The sequence below is a fragment of the Aplidium turbinatum genome, chromosome 4 (assembly GCF_918807975.1).
Source record: "Aplidium turbinatum chromosome 4, kaAplTurb1.1, whole genome shotgun sequence".
Lineage (NCBI taxonomy): Eukaryota > Metazoa > Chordata > Ascidiacea > Aplousobranchia > Polyclinidae > Aplidium > Aplidium turbinatum.
The window spans coordinates 1,368,389-1,387,227 of NC_137475.1; the positions used below are offsets into that span (position 1 = coordinate 1,368,389).

The 18,839-nt window shown below is 40.9% G+C and overlaps 1 long non-coding RNA gene across 1 annotated transcript; it reads right to left on the reverse strand.

Annotated features, from left to right (window-relative positions):
- Positions 1 to 11,717: 11,717 nt before the first annotated feature.
- Positions 11,718 to 18,712, reverse strand: LOC145768465 (uncharacterized). The gene is made up of 2 exons (XR_014288942.1): positions 18,593 to 18,712; positions 11,718 to 11,832 (listed from the first exon to the last, which is right to left on the reverse strand). It is a non-coding gene; the product is annotated as an uncharacterized LOC145768465 (long non-coding RNA).
- Between the last annotated feature and the right edge of the window lie 127 nt (positions 18,713 to 18,839).

Sequence of the window (18,839 nt, forward strand, 5' to 3'; positions counted from 1 at the left end):
CCGCTCACATAGCCAACAAGATACAAAGAGAGATTTACCTTTGTTTTGCCCATATTTTGTTATCTCATTGAAGCGCAGAAATTAAACAGTCAGGGGCTTTAGCTTTTTGACAACGCCAATTTAAGGGTTCCACAAAAGTTTATTATATTATACAGTCAACCCCGCTTAATCGGACCACATCGAGACCAAGCCAAATTGGTCCGATTAAGCGGGTGGTCCCATTAAACGAGGAGAACGAATTTCGTTATTTTTTTCATCGTTTTTGAAAATAGTTTAGGCATTCTACAATTGCGGCTATAAACACAACCAAAACACCATCAACAATCAAAACAAAATACAGTACTGTACAGTACGGTAGTCACTGGAAAAATGCATCAAGGGTCGTCTGTCTTTTGGCTTTATCAGCAATTTTTTGGACTGTCTGTACTTAAACATCCAAATGCTTGTGGAGGTCTTGCTCGGCTCCTTGTTCGACAAAATATTTTTGGGTTATTGCAACGCAATGCTTGGCTTCACGATGGGTAACCTTAGGCAAAGGTTCGGCCTCATCATCTTTGTCTTCTTGGTCATTGCCTTCTTCTTCATCATCAATTTTGCGATGCCTTGCCACGATATTCTCCGTTAAATCTTTGTCACACACTTCCTCCCAGCACTGTATATCGTCGTCAATACAATTGTATTCATCTCTATCAATTATGTCACTCAATGATGCATCAAAATTGATGTCCTCTACCTCTTCATTTGCTTCTGTGTGTACCGCTTGAAATCTTGCATGTCGGAAACAGTTTTGGACTGTTGTTTGACGTACATCCCTCCAGCTTTTTGCCAGCAGACTAATGGCGTCCAAAATCGAGATTTTTGAGCTGTTGTCCATGGCTGTTGAATTCGGATTCAAAAGATTTTTGTCAATGTAACGAATGATCATGAAGATGAGTTCTTTACGATAGAGCATCTTGAGGTTTTTTATTACCCCCTGATCCATCGGCTGGATTATTGACTATTGAGGTTGTGTTAGGGGGCAAGAACTGCAACCTAATGTTTGCCAGCTCCACATGAGGATGGGCAGTACAGTTATCTACCAAAAGTAAAATGTTTCTTTTTTCTCGTGCCAAACAGGCATTCCACTCCTTCAGCCAATTCGTGAACAACTCACCTGTCATCCACGCATTTTTATTTGCACAGTATGACACAGGAAGCTTCTCTGTATCTATACCCTTAAAACACCGGGGTTTTTTACTCTTTCCTATCACTAGGAGTTTTCGCTTGTCTGTTCCTGACTGACATGTTGGCACAACATAGAACTGTGACTCTGTCCATAGCTTCTTTAGAACCTGCAAGCTGGTCTTTTGCATGACATAGCGAACCATCTGGTGTTGCGCGGTAATAAAGGCCTGTTTCGTCTGCATTATAGATGTTATCTGCCTCATACTCTTCCAGCAGCTTTGGTAGCTCTGTCTCGATCCACTTTTCGGCACTTTTGACATCTGCGCTTGCTTTTTCACGACAAGCCCTTTTGTAGACTATGCTACGACGCTTCTTCCAACGACAAATGAAGCCTTCAGAAGCTTTGAACTCCGTATCACCCAGTTTGACTGCGAACTCAGATGCTTTTGACAACAGTATCGGACCAGTAATTACCTGTCCTTTTGCCGATACCGCGTCAAACCATTCTGCCAATGCTTCGTCGACGTCTGCTGATTTTGCACCTCGTTGGCGTTTACGCAAAGCTGTAGCTGCACTACCATTATTCTCATGCTTTGCCCATAGATCTTGCAATTCCCTCTCCTGTACACGTAGCCTTCTTAATGTTGACTTTGGTAGGCCAACAATCTCGGCTAACGTCCTCTCTGACGTTCCCGACGGCTGGTTTTTGATTTTGTTAAGAATCTCTATTTTTTCTTTAAGTGTTCGATCTACACGAGTTATTGCTGCCATTTTTATTCAAGCACTAAAAGCATTCATTCATTCTTCTGTACAGTACAGTATTCGGTGCTGCATCACAATTACTGCAATTCTGATTAGATGACAATTGACCTTATGACGTGACAACAAGCGTTTGTTTATCTGTAGCCTACTTCACTTTAAAATGGCTTAGCGAGAACTTAGCACGTTGCCCATCAACAACTCTTGACGCGTCACCTCTCAGAAAAATGTACAAAAAGTAAAAAACGTTAACCATAAAGGCCTATTTTAGGGCAGAGGGTGGTCCGTTTAAGCGGGGAAAATTGTACAGAAAAATGGATTTGGATTCGGGACCAGTGCAAAATGGTCCAAATAAGCGGGTTGTCCTATTAAACGTGGGCCGATTAAGTGGGGTTAACTGTATAATGAAAATTCAAGTTCAACGTTTGGCCAAGCAGCAACACTACAATGATACAGCTTGCTATGACAAAGCAGATAAATAGGCCTAGTCTTTTTTCAGCACCATAAAATTATTCAAGTACATATTTTGACATGAAGCTGGCAGGGTGTTGTTGACTTGAGTTATTATTGTAGATATTCAGATAATATGAAACCAAGGAACTTTCAGAAATAATTAATTAAACTACCATTCAACGTTTTATAGGCAGAGAAAACTTTTTCTCAAATCGTAGAAAATTTCATTATCAGATCACCGCTTCAATGCGTGATGGAAATCTACAGATAAATCTGCATCAAGCATTGCAGAGTGCAAAAAACAGTGTTGCAGAACGCGTTTTCGAATATTAAATTCTCATCAGTGCAACTACGTTTATGAACGCAATAATAACGGTTAAATTTAAACTCAATACAATACATTACAAACATTATAAGGACATATTCTCAGTGTTCAATTGAATATTAATAAATCCAGAGACATCAGAAAATCACTTCCCGCATGCAATTCCAGACCGACATTACTCGCTTAAGGTGTTTTTTGTTAAAACAAACTTAATGTTCAAAGCAAAAAAGCCATCACAATGAACATCTACCGAAGTATATTAATTTACAGTACTTAGATAAGCACTGAAAATTAATAGACGGTATTGTTATTAATATCAATTCAATATGATTTCAGTGATTATAATACAATGTAATACAGTAACGTATCCAATTAATTAGCGACGACCTTTTAAAGTACACGTTAATTTGAACAGAAATAAGAATTTAGCAAAAGTCTCAGTCATTTTAGTTAACATTTTAGTCAACAATGAGAATATGTCCTTATAATGTTTGTAATGTATTGTATTGAGTTTAAATTTAACCGTTGTTATTGCGTTCATAAACGTAGTTGCACTGATGAGAATTTAATATTCGAAAACGCGTTCTGCAACACTGTTTTTTGCACTCTGCAATGCTTGATGCAGATTTATCTGTAGATTTCCATCACGCATTGAAGCGGTGATCTGATAATGAAATTTTCTACGGTTTGAGAAAAAGTTTTCTCTGCCTATAAAACGTTGAATGGTAGTTTAATTAATTATTGTAGATATGTTTTCTCTTAAATGCAACAATTCCATTGTAGTCTGGTTTCAGATATTTGCCAAGTTGCAAGACATTGTGCAGAGAACGACAGGCCTCAAAACTGAATGGCTGCAATTAACATACAAAAACCAACATTTTGTTTGCCGGTTTCGCCCTTCCGTCGGCCGCATTTATCCGTCATCAAGTTTCGAGAAAATTTTATGCAAGCGGCATTGTGAATAAAGTGCTTTGCCACTTATAATCACAAAGGATTAGAAAGCAGTCAAAGCACCCGATAAATCACAATACACAATTATGCTTGAATTGTTAACATTATTGAGTGATCAAGCAGCCGATGTCTGACGATAAGCAGGATGCAAGTGACATCACAAAACACTTTATTGATGCCGATAAATCATTATTGTTGCGTGTCAAAGTCCCGATGGCTAAAAAATTTTAAATGTTTGCAGAAACTGCGGAAACTATACGATCAGTGACTTTGGCTTTGTTCTATTTTTTCTCTCGATCTTTTCAGTTTGTTTGTTTGCCAAAACCAGGGATAGGCGAAAACTCCAATCAGTGACTTTGACTATTTTTAAATTTTTCTTCTCAATCTTTTCCTAACCCTAACCCTTTAAAAATGTTTGCTGAAACTGCGATCAGCGACTTCGGCAAACTCTTAGGATCATTATGAGAAATTAAAAAATGTTTGCGGAAACTGCGGAAAAACGAAAACTGCGATCAGCGACTTCGGCTTTGTTCTACTTTTTTCTCTCGATCTTTTCAGTTTGTTTGTTTGCGGAAACTTTGATCAGCGACTTCGGCTATTTTTAAATTTTTCTTCTTGATCTTTTCCTAACTCTAAACCCTAACCATTTAAAAATGTTTGCGGAAACTGCGATCAACGACTTCGGCTTTTTTTAATTTTTTCTCTTGATCTTTTCAGGGTACGAACTGAGGGTACAAACTGTTCAGGGTACGAACTAGGTTGCACCCATATTCATGTATCAATGCTTTGTCACATTAAAATAATAATAATAGTAATAACATATTTATATAGCGCCACATCCACAGTCAAACTATGCTCCTGGGCGCTGTACATGACAATGATGATAATTAATACGGTACTTTAAGTCATAACGTTCATTGAAATAAAACGTTTTCAAGCGAGCTTTGAATTCATTTAAATTTCCGGCTTCTTTTACACAAATAGGCAAACAGTTCCAGCAACAGGCAGCAACAACTGGGAAGGTACGATTTCCATATTGTGTCTTACATGAACGGTCGCACAAGAGCAATTGATGTTGAGAACGCAAAGTTCTGGCAGGTTTATAATGAACAAGCAAAGTGTCCAGATAGTTCGGAGCAAAACCATGAAAAACTTTATAAATTAATAGACATATTTTGAAGCGAATACGATACAATACTGGAAGCCAATGCAGGGATTTTAGTATAGGAGTGATATGCTCACGTTTACATGTTAAAGTAATTAGTCAAGCAGCATTCTGAACTCTTTGAAGACGCAAAATAGTACATGTGGAATGTTATTTAACAATGAATTTGAATAATCAAGCCTAGATGTCACAAGTGCATGAGTTAAAGTTTTACAAGCATCAACATTAATAAACTGTCTGATGGAACCAATATTTCTAAGATGAAAAAAGCAAGATTTAACAGTGGAACTGACAAAGTTTTCTAAACACAAATGTTGATTTAATGTTACACCAAGCAATTTAATTGAGTTAGAAGATGAAAGATTGAAATTACTCAGGGTAAGGGTTACTAGCGTACGCAGGGGGGGCCATTGGGCCATGCTTCTCCCCCCTCCCTTAAAAATGTTTTGATAGTTAACGATAGATTAAGGCATTTAATATGTTTTGGATTGCACTGTCAAAGCAATTAACAATGTTATTCTATAGACTAAGCCAATATGAAATACATGGCCCAATCCACCTACCCCACCCCAGGTATGCCAATGTAGCATAGTGTTCTATAAGCCTATTACAGTGAGAGAGAAATGGATAAAGTCCAAACTAAAACCATACTGGGATATCATGAAGACGTCTGGGATATCAATGGCCAGTGGCATAGCCAGGGGGGGTTACAACCCCCCTTTGGCACGCGTGTGATGTCACGATATTGAGAATAATGCTTTCAGTCTCTTTATGCTTGGGAATGATGCTTTCAGTCTAAAAAAACTTGCCTAATTTTAAACAAAACTGCATTAAACGAGCGAGTTTTGCCAATACCAAACATTCAAACATCTCAGCCAAGAATTAACAACAAGAAAACATAGAGATTTAGCTTTATTTCCGAAAAATGCCGAAGAAAACATGATCTTATCCTTTTGCTATGCCACCTGACAGCACCATTTTAGAGGAATATTCATACCCACATTTTTGTTGAAAATGCTCTCAGAATGCAGTCACTTCGGGTTCGAATTTAGTTTAAAAAAATAACACCTCTTGGTGGTATCAAACTCATATCCTTAGGAGTACGAGCCAGACAAAGATCACACGCACCAAGGATTCACTTGGCAAAAGCGGTTGAATTTAGAAGTTATATATGCACTTTTTTGGAAGTGGCTGCGTTTACGGCGCCGTAAATACAGACGTTTCATGCCTTTTTTCTAGTCTTTACGTCGCTTTTAGTGCGCATGCGCGTTGTTGCTGAAAAAAGATGGATATATAACTAAATTCAACTGTTTTCACCAAGTGATTCAGTGGCGCATGCGGTTTGCGTCAGATTCGTACTCCCAAGGATATGAGTTCGATACTTCCAAGAGGTGTATTTTTTTTTAAGCTAAATTCTCACCTGAAGTGACTCAATCGTTAGGCTGCGCATCACAACGAAAAAACAGTATATGACAAACATAGCAGAGATCTAGAAAAAGGTAGAAGCGACAAAACGCGGACGTTATACCGTGCATGATACCAGATAGCCGAGTGGTGAGAACGTCTGCGCGGCGTTTGAAAGAACGCGGCTGTGTCTCGGTAAAGACACTTAATGGCAAGCCAAAATAAGGGGAACAGCTGACTCGAAGACTAAATATCACTTCGCTGCTTCCTGTTGTATCGCATCTGTGATCGCAGTGTAGGCTACTGTATGTTATCGCAATGGGCGCAAATGAAAACCCGATTATTATTATAAAGCAGGACAATCAGTTTAAAATATGGTGTCGTCGTCGTGTGAGCCTCTGGGGCCGAGGGTCTATCTTTTTACCACCCCAGATTCACGATGTTCCCGGACTACACTGGAAGGCTACTAGAGAGCAGCCAGTCTTTGGTTTCGTCATCCATGACACGCAGACCTTAGTTCAACTCTCCGTTAGGTGGCTTGAAGATGGAACAGTCATTGATGATGTGGTCTGCGGTCTGTTCCTCGGCACCACATTCACAGAAGGAGGAAGAGGCCATTCCCCATTGGTGCATGGTTGATTGGAAAAGCCCGACGTCCTGTCCTGGTATAGTGTTAGGCCGATTGGGCGTGTGTCGGCGTCGGGGATGAACGAATAGAGTTTGGTGGCGCTTGACTTCCATTCAGAACTCCATTTATGGTCCGCCCAAGCAGCCGCAGAGACGTCTTGTTCTCAAACCTTTAGTTAGGCTACGTTACGATTCAATCGTTAGGCTACCGGTACGCATTTTTATGGCCGTTTAGTTTGTTTTTAGTTCTGACCATCACAACGAAAAATCAGTTTAAAATATGGCATATGAATAAGTTATAGAATTTTAAAGAAAAAAAAACTCACTAGCCTTTTTTTTCTTTCTAAATTTATAAAAAAAATTATTAAGGTGTTCGACCGTGCCATATTTTAAACTGATTTTTCGTTGTGATGGTCAGAACTAAAAACAAACTAAACTGTTTCTGTTTTATTTTTTTGCTAGGCCTATTTGTTTTTTGGGTTTTGTGGCCGTGCTAACTACTGATATAGCCTACTACATAATTTTTCATTCAGGCACGTTTTAAACCTTTCAAGGTTTTGCCACCTTTTCCCGTTCGTTAACGTGCTGGTAGGTTTATATCGATTTTTGTAGTTAGTATCTTTTTCGTCCCGGACGCGTTAATGACGAAAAATAAAATGATTGATTGATTGAACGGCCACAAAATTGCGTAGCCTAACGATTGAATCGTAAAGTAGCCTAACTAAAGGTTTGAGAACAAGACGTCTCTGCGGCTGCTTGGGCGGACCATAAATGGAGTTCTGAATGGAAGTCAAGCGCCACCAAACTCTATTCGTTCATCCCCGACGCCGACACACGCCCAATCGGCCTAACACTACCAAGACAGGACGCCGGGCTTTTCCGCTCAACCATGCACCAATGGGGAATGGCCTCTTCCTCCTTCTGTGAATGTGGTGCCGAGGAACAGACCGCAGACCACATCATCAATGGCTGTTCCATCTTCAAGCCACCGAACGGAGTGGAAGGTCTGTGTGTCATGGATGACGACACCAAAGACTGGCTGCTCTCTAGCCTTCCAGTGTAGTCCGGGAACATCGTGAATCTGGGGTGGTAAAAAGATAGACACTCGGCCCCAGAGGCTCACACGACGACGACGTCATATTTTAAACTGATTGTCCTGCTTTATAATAATAATCGTGTTTTTATTTCGAACGCCGCGCAGACGTTCTCGGCTATCTGGTATCATGCACGGTATAACGTCCGCGTTTTGTCTCTTCTACCTTTTTCTAGATCTCTGCTATGTTTGTCATATACTGTTTTTTCGTTGTGATGTTCAGAATTAAAAACAAACTAAACGGCCACAAAAATGCGCAGCCTAACGATTGAGTCACTTCAGGTGAGAATTTAGCTTAAAAAAAAAATACACCTCTTGGAAGTATCGAACTCATATCCTTGTAAGTAAGAATCAGACGCAGACCGCATGCGCCACTGAATCACGTGGTGAAAACAGTTGAATTTAGTTATATATCCATCTTTTTTCAGCAACAGCGCGCATGCGCACTAAAAGCGACGTAAAGACTAGAAAAAAGGCATGGAACGTCTGTATTTACGGCGCCGTAAACGCAGCCACTTCCCACTTTTTTTTATTTGTTATTTCGAGAAAGAAAAAATACGCACCAGCGCGCATGCACAATAAAAGCGACGTAAAAATTAAAAAAAGGCATGGAACGGCTGTATTTACGGCGCCGTAAATGTAGCCACTTCCTATAATAAACTCACATTTTTCTTGATTCAGTTCAACATATTAAAAACAAGGGAAGCAGCTGACTCGATCACTAATATAGTCTTTCGTTGCTTCCTGTCTGATGTGAAATCTAGATTGTTATGGTGCTATTTTATTCGCATTGTTTATAATTGTACAGTATGCTAATTTCGCAACAGACGAAATAAAAAGTTTCTCCCAAGATAAAGATTCAAAACTAGAATGAAGCTTGTTGGCTTGTTGCCTCTTCACGCTTCATTGGTTTCTTAGGTAAATCACAATGTTGCCAATCAAAAGAAATAGCTGAAACAAAAGCAAAACAAAAAAACAAAGTACCATCAGCCAGGGCTACTTTGAACGGTAGTCTAACTTTGAACACTAATTATAAATCCGACTACCCATTGTATTAAGGCCTGTAAAAGGCACACTTTAAATTGTTTTTCGCGGAAAACTTTATCAAATGATTGTTATGAATTGTCCTTTCCGAAAATGACAAAATAATGGTATTGTTGACAGTAAAAACTGCTTTGAGAGTACCGGTATTTTCTAAAAATTTAAATTTTTGCTGGCCAGATAACAGTTTTAAGTAAGCTAAAAATAATATGAATAGACACCTTCCAACAAATATATTAAGTGCCCAACTCTATCTGACCGATGCAAGCTACAACAGATAAACTCATACTGCTTTCGGCGTCAGCAAGTAAAGCCCAGTGTGGCAGGGTGCCATATCTCAAAAACTAGAGCTAATCAACAAATTTCAAGTTGATATTCGTGATCAGCGACCCCAAATTAGCTAGAATTGACTCCATTCGTTTCAGAAGCAAATTGGCTGTTGACCAGTGGCAGTGTTATCAAGCATGTTAATTCCTAGTAAGACTCCAATTGCAGCTTTGACATCGCCAACCAATCAGAACATGTTGAAAGTGGCTACTGTCCGTTTGTAATCCTCCTGGCAGGCAGGGTTGCATGGATTCAGAGTAAGCTAGGTTATAGGGCTAGGTAAATAGGTTAAATAAGCAGGGTATAGGCTACATGCAAGTATGGCCTACTTTGTAGACTGGTAGCCTATGTAAAAGGTGGTGGCATAGGAAGCAAGGAAGTAGGCTATTTGGTAGCCTATATAAAAGATGAAGGCATTGTATGCAAGTAAGTAGCCTAATTAGCTACTAAAACTTAGGTTGCCTAGGTGAAAGCAGGATATATGAGCATTACAGGTAAGGTATTGGTATAAAAGTGAAGGGAGGGTACGGTAGCCTCTGTGGTGGACTACTCAGGTATCAGGTATGAGTGCTCAGAGAAGGAAAAAACAGGTAGGGTATTAGCCTACTGACTGAAGCAAGTATAATTGGGTTCTGTTTCAGTGAAAAATTTGTTCACAATAGTAAAGTGAAGGGAAATTTAAAACACAATTTGCAATTTATTACAGGTATTCAGTACCGTAGAGCAATTCGTCAGTGACGATCGGTGAGGGAAAGCAAGGAAAGCAGTGCTTACCTGAGCGAAAACTATGCAAAATATAATGACTAAATTCTAGGTTTAACTTCTTATTATTTTTATCACGTCTATTTTAACTTGAAAATTACTGTGCTCGTGACTAGAATTACTTGTAACGCTTGTGAGTAGTCTAAGTCTTCACCAAACCACATGTCTTGCCTATAAATGCCAATTAACGCAAACGCTCCTGTCAGAAACAACCACTGAGGCTTCAGGGAAATCAACTTGCAAAGTTGCTTTCCCCACGTCCAAAAACGTCAAAAAACGCCTTCGTTTTATCCAATCTTCACTCGTTTTGCAAAACGTCACCAGCTGCTTAGCCAATCAGATGTGTTATGGTTAGAGTTGCTTTCCCAGTGACGTCAATGCGTTCAATCGCAAGACTAACTGGTCATACGCACAGAATGGTCTCTCGTCACGGTACACAGCACAGCATCATAAAGGCGAAAAGATTGTTGCTGTTTTTTTATGTCTCCTCGCCATGTACTTTAGCCTACTAGCTTTCATAGTCATGCCTTTGCCCTCAGCGTTGATACAACGTTACTTCGCCAATGAACGTTCAGGTGCGGATGCAATATTTAGTTCGTTAAGCTTCTATATGCAGGAGGCAAACTTATCCAGCTTTTTGTACAAATTGCTTGCAGTTGTAATGTTTAGGCCTAAGTGTTAGTTTTTGTAGTGTAGGCCTAACTGAATATCTGAGAATGAACATTCATGACGAATTAAATATTTAGACAACTATTATTCCATGTCTAACACTGGATTTTGGTTCTGCAAAATTAAGATTGTTCATGACTTCTAAACATTAAATGGATGTATGATCACGACATAGGCGAAGCACAATTTGACAGATTTTTATTTTTGATTTGTTTTGGAAATGCTCTCAGAGCGCACCAAGTTGGAAGTGTTTTTCAAAAATTTCTGGGGGAGGGCCCCCAGACCCCCCGCTGGAAGTGTTGTTTTCGGCAACACGCCTTCGGGCTTCGCCGGACGGTTACGCCCTTCGTGCCTACTACCTTGCTGCAGAATATTTCCAAGTTGCTTTCCCAACTGTTTAAGCCACCGAACGTCACTGCAATTCGTACTTGTAGTGATGGTATACCGGTCCTATTTGATTGATTGATGTTGAATGCTGTAGCGGACGCTGCTTTTCAGCATACACGCTCATACGTAGCCATCAGTGGGATGGCGACATTCCTGGGCGAAGTCGGCAAGGAATGATAGGACACGAAGTCGACTTTGCTGCTGTATATCCACTGACTTAAATCCAACCAAGTAGTGCATGCTCACAAGTATATTTGTTTATGATTTTATCTTCGACTCATCTTCGATCCAGTAACTCAAAAGGGAAAAAAGAAAACACCCGAATGGTTAACGTTCCACCACCGTAAAACTGGACATAAAGTATTGTCGCTTCTACATTAACGGTCTTGAGTCAGAAATCATAGCTGCTGCACCAAAATCATAACATAGGCTACAGACTCTAAACATAGGCTAATACTAAACTGATGCAAACGTTGTAGGCTACTAGCGGCAGCAGAAGTAGAAGCTGTAGCATCCCGCTAGGTGGATGGCTGGTTTTTATCGCTAACCTACCAGTCTAGCCTGACTCTCACCACAAGTAAAAACTACAGTCAACATGAAAATTGTAATTTGACCAGAAAGTAATTAACAAGTGATAAACAGCATAATTTTAACAGTAACTAACCAATAGGAAGCAATTTAAACTAAAGTTTTCTTACCGTCCACCTTGCGACCGAACACCACATGAAAAGAAAGCACAAGAAATCAGCAACTTCGTTGTGCTACATTGTCACACAGGTTCAAGTAAGAATAAATTGTAAACAAAAAGGGGCAAACATGAAATGATAGGAATCGTCCTCAACATTCTCCCCACAAAAACGTAAGTTGCTAACGAACGTTTTTTAACTAAGGACGATGCCACACAAGAGATAAATTGACACTGGCACACGAGCAACTGCCAAACAGTACAGTAGGCGACAGGCAAGCGAAGACAACACAAATAGCAGACCGTGCATGAGCACGAAAGTCGAAATCAAATGCGATCACGACATCGAGTACGAATACAGACTATCCAACGACTAACTTTGAAATTACATAAAACTTGATGTAGCTAAACGTATCAATGAAAGACTTAAACTCAAGTACGCCTCTACATTATGCTTAAACGTCGTTGTTGCTTCTAAACAACAAAAAAAAAAATTCAAAATACACCAGTAAACTAAACAAACATGCACACGAAATGAGAAACTTACTGTTCGTCAGCGAAACCCTCTAACAAACAAAGTTTACGAATATCTCTTACGAGGGTTGAGTGAGCCATTCGAACTCTCACTCTTCGAACCAAATTATTACTGTCAGGCATTACGGCCTCGACCACACCCTTCGGCCAACAACCACGCTTGACCGATTCGTTCACAACTAAAACAAGATCACCAGGGCGCAAATTACGAGACGTGCCAAACCATTTCTGGCGTGGCTGCAGCAGCGGTAAATAGTCCTGTAACCATCGATCCCAAAATACATCTGCTAAGTATTGTGTCTTTTTCCACGATCTGCGGTACGCATCAGCCTTCATGAACACACCTGGGGCAACTCCTTCGCATAACGATCCAGTAAGGATCATACTGGGGGTCAAGGCTGCTAAATCATCTGGGGTCGCGGCAAGCTTGGTAATTGGTCTGTTGTTTAAAATTCTTTCAACCTCTGTTGCCAAGGTTAGTAAGTCGAATTCTTCTAGTGTAGCTTCTCCGACAACCGAACGAAAGATTTTCCTGACAATACGGAAAAAGGCTTCAGTAAAACCGTTTTGATGTGAGGCCAGAGGAGGCCCGAAATGCCAGTGGATGCCTTCTTGCAACATGGCATCTTGAAAATTCTTGCTTTTCCAAAGCTTGATACATTGGTTCAATTCGCGATTAGCTGCAACGAAATTGCCACCATTATCACTGTAAACATCACGAACCTTGGTTGTTCTTCTGTTGCAAAATCTTCGAAAGGCTTGTATGAACGCAGTCATGTCCAATGATTGAACTATTTCGAGGTGAACAGCTCTGCTGGCTAAACAGTTAAAAAGGCAAACATATCGATTCACATAGCTTCTTCCGATTTTCACATGCAATGGACCCATTAAATCGGTCCCACAAGCGCTGAAGGGGGGGCTCGGCGTCACTCTGTGAGCAGGCAGATGACCCATTTGTTGTTGACCTGCTTTCGCCGCCCAAAACTTGCAATTTAGACACGAACGTAGCACTCTCTTCACGGTGGATCTTCCTTTCAGAATCCAATAGGTTTTGTTTAGCGAAGACAACACATGAGGGGTTCCCATGTGTCCTTCTCGTTGATGACACGTCAAAATTAGGAGAGCGGTAACTGGGTGATCACTTGGGAGCAAAATGGGATGTTTTTCTTCATCTGTCAGCGGAGATCTTTGTAAACGGCCGCCAACGCGAAGCACCCCATCGACAAGATACGGATTGAGCGACTGAACAGTTCTCAAATTGGCACATTTCTTTATTTGAGCTTCTTCTACTGGGACAAACGGGGCATCAAAACTTGGGTGATTGTAAAGCGTCTGCATCACGTCGGAAAAGGCTTCAACTTGAACAGCTTTGATGATCACGGACGTAGCTTTTGTTAATTCTTCCATGCTCAACAGACCACACTTGGGAGCATCACGAGCTGATTTAGCTTTCCACATCAGAAACTTCTTAAAACGTAATAACCAGGCACACGTGCGTCGAAGACGACTGAAATCTGAATAGTACCGCAGCAATCGATGGATCGAGTCACTTGATGGATCAGACAGTTGAGTGGAACAAACCTTCACTTCAGCATCACATTGTTCGATATTGTTCACAAAATCTGGCTGTCCTGGCCATTCGTTTTCGCGCGCGCGTAGAAATTCGGGACCACAAAACCACATGTCTGCATTGGACACCTTAGAGGGCGCCATACCGCGCGAAGCTATATCAGCGGGATTTTGGTCGGTGGGCACGTAACGCCATTGCTGCACTGACGTAAGAGTATGTAATAATTCCAGTCTGTTAGCTACAAACGTTTGAAAGCGACTGGTAGAATTATGCAAATACCTTAAAACTACGGTGGCGTCAGTCCAAAACACAACACTACTCAAAGAATACTCTAATTCACTACAAATCATTTTACCAAGTTTAGCACCAAGAACAGCAGCAGTAAGCTCCAATCGGGGAACACTAACGGGTTTTAAGGGAGCTATCCTGGACTTCCCCATCACAAAAACACAATCAATGAAATTATCCACATATACTATACGTAAATAAGCACATGCAGTCATGCACCATACCCAGTGGTGGAAGCATCAGTGAAAATGTGCAACTCAATGTAGTCAACCACACGATCTTGGAGCTTGAAGCTCCTTGCAAGAGACACCGCCTCTAAACTAGGGAGTGCCTGCACCCATTCTTCCCAACTATCTTTCCCACCCCCCACGACCGGTAAAGGTTCATCCCACGCCAATTTCAAGCGGCAGGCCTCTTGCAACAATTTCCTAGCAGGCAACATGAATGGTTGGAGAAACCCTAGAGGATCGTATGTCTGCGAAATCATTGATAGGAGCCCTCGTCGAGTACACGGTTTTTCTTTTATATTTACCTTCACCTTTAAACTATCGCTTTCAGCATCCCAGTAGACGCCCAAAGCCTTCTGGGTTGGAAGTTCACGTTGCTCCAAATCGAAAACGCCTGAAGCATGGTCCTTGGATGGAATTGAGCTTAAAACCTGCTTGTTATTGGAAAGAAATTTTGTTAATTTAAAACCACCACTACTCAAAAGCTCTTGCAGTTCTTTCACTAGTCTCACTGCCTCTTGCACAGTTGTACAAGATTTACACATATCGTCTACATAAAAATTGTTAAAAACAGTCTTAACTGTGTCTTGACCAGAGTTTGTGAAGTTCTCCTCAGCTGTCCTTCGTAGGGCGAATGCAGCAACTGATGGCGATGAAGTTGCTCCGAACAGATGCACCCTCATCCGGTATTCAGCTGGAGGTTGAGTCAGATCATGGCCTGGGAACCAAAGAAACCTCAAGGCATCACGGTCCTTTTCATCTACCAAAACCTGGAAGAACATGCCTTTGACATCTGCCACAACAGCAATGGGTTCCTGCCTGAAACGCATCAAAACACCTACAAGACTATTAGTTAAATCTGGGCCTTGAAGAAGCCCATCATTAAGAGAAGAACCATTCCACTTCGCACTGCAATCAAAAACTACACGAAACTTTGTTAACAATGATGTGCAGTGGTGTGGGACATACGAGATTTTTCCTTCTGGAGGCGAATCAGTCAATGGAACAAGTTCACAATACTCATTTTCTATCATTTCGTTCATTTTTTCACAATATTTTTGACACACTTCTGGATCAGCCTCTAACTTTCTTTTTAAACCAGCTAAACGTTTCTCTGCCAACTTTCTGTTATTTTTGAGATCTACCCTGTCCTTTCTCCATGGTAACGCTACCTGGTAGTGATCTCCCACTTTCTTCACAGTCTCTTCCATAATCTTGACCGCACGTTTGTCTTCTCGTGAAAGACAAGCATTCTGGGGAAGGTCAAGGTCCTTGAAATCTTGGTCCATTATCTGCAAGACTTGCTGGCAAGACTCATCTGGCAGGCTTAACTCACTGATAAAACTAACACATACTTGGTCAGAGTAACAACCGGGCGTCACTTTGTCAACTCCCCACAAAGCCCAACCTAGGGCCGTATGAAAGCCGAATGGCTGGTCAGTATCACCATAACGCAGTTCAGTGACACGAAATGCGTTTTGCACATCCTGACCAAGCAACAATTCAACTTCATTTACCTCCATCTTAGGGAATGACAAATCTTCTAAGTGTGGAAACATTTTCGCAACTTCATTGGTGGGGATACTAGACCTTACATTCACGATGGAATCCTGCACCAACACTCTGTTCGCTTGAAACACCTCTGACTCGTCAACTCCTCTTATATGCAGGTTATTCATCTGCCACGAAGCTTCTGACACAGCATTAGCCGTGCATATTTTCACCTTGGCCTTGGACAAAGGAGCGCAAAGCTTCTCAGCAAGTGCACGGGTGCACAAAGTTGCTTCCGACCCCTCATCCATATAGGCCCAAGTATGCACAGCCTTTGCTGGATCATGCAGCCACACTCTTACAGGAACCACCTTATGCAATTTCCTGCCCAGTCCATCAACAGAACTTGGACAAGAGTTACACGCCACTAACACATTGTCATTAGTTTCAGGGCTACTGTCACCAACACTCCTCACCTCTCTTTGATGTCTCTGAAAGTGCAGTAAGCTATGGTGTCGCTTGCCACACTCTTGACATCTCTGTTTGGAATAACAATCACCCACACGATGACCTGGTAACAAACAGTTGAAACACAACTTGAGACTTTTGACAATATCATTCCTTTCATTTACCGACTTCTGTTTAAAAACAGCACAGCATAACAGTTTATGTCCACCATCACATATGTAGCATTTTCCTTCTGCCCTCGGTAAACCTGAGTGGACTTCTTTCACAGCACTTACTGTTACACGTTTATTAAAATGACTACTGGAATGCTGGTCTCTGGAAGTTTTTGCTCTTCCAGCTGGTTTGAGGTCCAGCTGATACAGCTTCTTTCCAAGAGCACACTCAGCGTCCGCAGCAGCACTATCTACCAACTCTCTTAACTGACGAAAACTACCTTGTCCCTTTCTGTACAAGGGAACAAAATCCCTTTGAAGTTGTTCAGGCAAGCGACTGAACAATTTATGGATTACCTCATGACTGTCTAAACTATCTAAACAACCAAGACTGAGATAACTCTGTTCGCACTCAAACATTTTGTCTCTTAGACTATTCAGTGCTGACGAATCATATGCCTTGATGACAGGTCCGTTAAGCATCTCATTACGCACCTGTGCCATCAAAACGTCATGACTGCCAAACCTTTGGTCTAAGCGATTCCACGCTGTCTGGTAAGCCATACTTCTATTCACATGACCACCAAGGCCACGAATTGCCCTACCTGCCTCTCCAACACACAGAGATTGCAGGTATGACATGCGTACATCATCATCCTGGTAAACATTCTCTACAAATTTTGTAAATTTACGTTTAAACTCTAAGTAGTCCATCACATTACCACTAAACTTATCTAATGTCACTGGAGGAGCAACACCAAGATGTGGAGGCCGCATGTATGGGGCGGCGACACCTGGAAATATGGGGATTTGCTCACTCTCAACTCTCACTGGGGATTGCACTGGTGGAATACTGTATGAAGTACTAGCACTAGGATCTGGCAAATGCACTGTTGCCCTAGGCTCCTCATGATTATTTACGACCGGTTGAGGACTAGTGACAACTTGAACATGGGACTGATTCTCATCTCTCATGTTATTTGAAATTCTAGAATCACTTAACTCCTTCACTTGACTTAAAGTCACATTCAAGCTATTCCAGTATCTCTGGGCTCTAGATTTGGCCGAATCAGAAAAACTAGTACCAGCATTGATTTTCTCATACAAGAACTTGGCATCTGTCATTGCCAACTCACATCTTTCGATTAGCTCATTGACCAACTCATCGGCATCTGGTTGACCAATGGCAGTCCACATCTCATGTTTGAACTCGCATAATTTTCTCTCAACGCTTAGAAATCCTTTCATCAGCAAGGACAATTCCTTGGATGAAGACACTTGTTTATTCACCACAGTTGTCACTTTAGAACCACTTGGCTCACTGATACCTGAATGGCTGGCCACAGAACTCACACCGAGTACGACCCCATTGTCACTTTCAACAGCTACACTGTTACTTGTATCAGACTGCTCAGACATTTTCTTACAACTGGTAACACGAGATCTAAGATAATAATTATGCTGACTTTGGTGCATTCAACCAAATTCACTTAATGAGGCTACACCACCAGCAAACACAAGTTCAACACTTACTTTATCCTTAACATTAAACAATGTCTCACAACTTCAACACAAGTTTAACAGCACAACACAATTTCTCAACACAGCACAAGAGTTAATCAACACTAAGCAAGTTAAAATGACTAGCCTTTCAACTGATTACACAAAGAAACAAATTCACTAAAGACCAAGTGCAAACAGCACTATGACGACACAATTAGCATTGAAATTTACAATGCATAAACACTAGTGGTTACACAAGACACCACAAATCATTTACTAGGAATAATCCAATTTAACACAACACAAATTAAGAGGTCTTTAGTTTAAATCCAATGTAGCATCCCGCTAGGTGGATGGCTGGTTTTTATCGCTAACCTACCAGTCTAGCCTGACTCTCACCACAAGTAAAAACTACAGTCAACATGAAAATTGTAATTTGACCAGAAAGTAATTAACAAGTGATAAACAGCATAATTTTAACAGTAACTAACCAATAGGAAGCAATTTAAACTAAAGTTTTCTTACCGTCCACCTTGCGACCGAACACCACATGAAAAGAAAGCACAAGAAATCAGCAACTTCGTTGTGCTACATTGTCACACAGGTTCAAGTAAGAATAAATTGTAAACAAAAAGGGGCAAACATGAAATGATAGGAATCGTCCTCAACAGAAGCAGTAACGACAATAAAACTGATACATTGATATTTGACATCTAGTATAGGCCTACTGACATACTGATATCCTGATTCTGATATCTTGATTTTTCATACTGATTTTAAATCATGATTAAAGC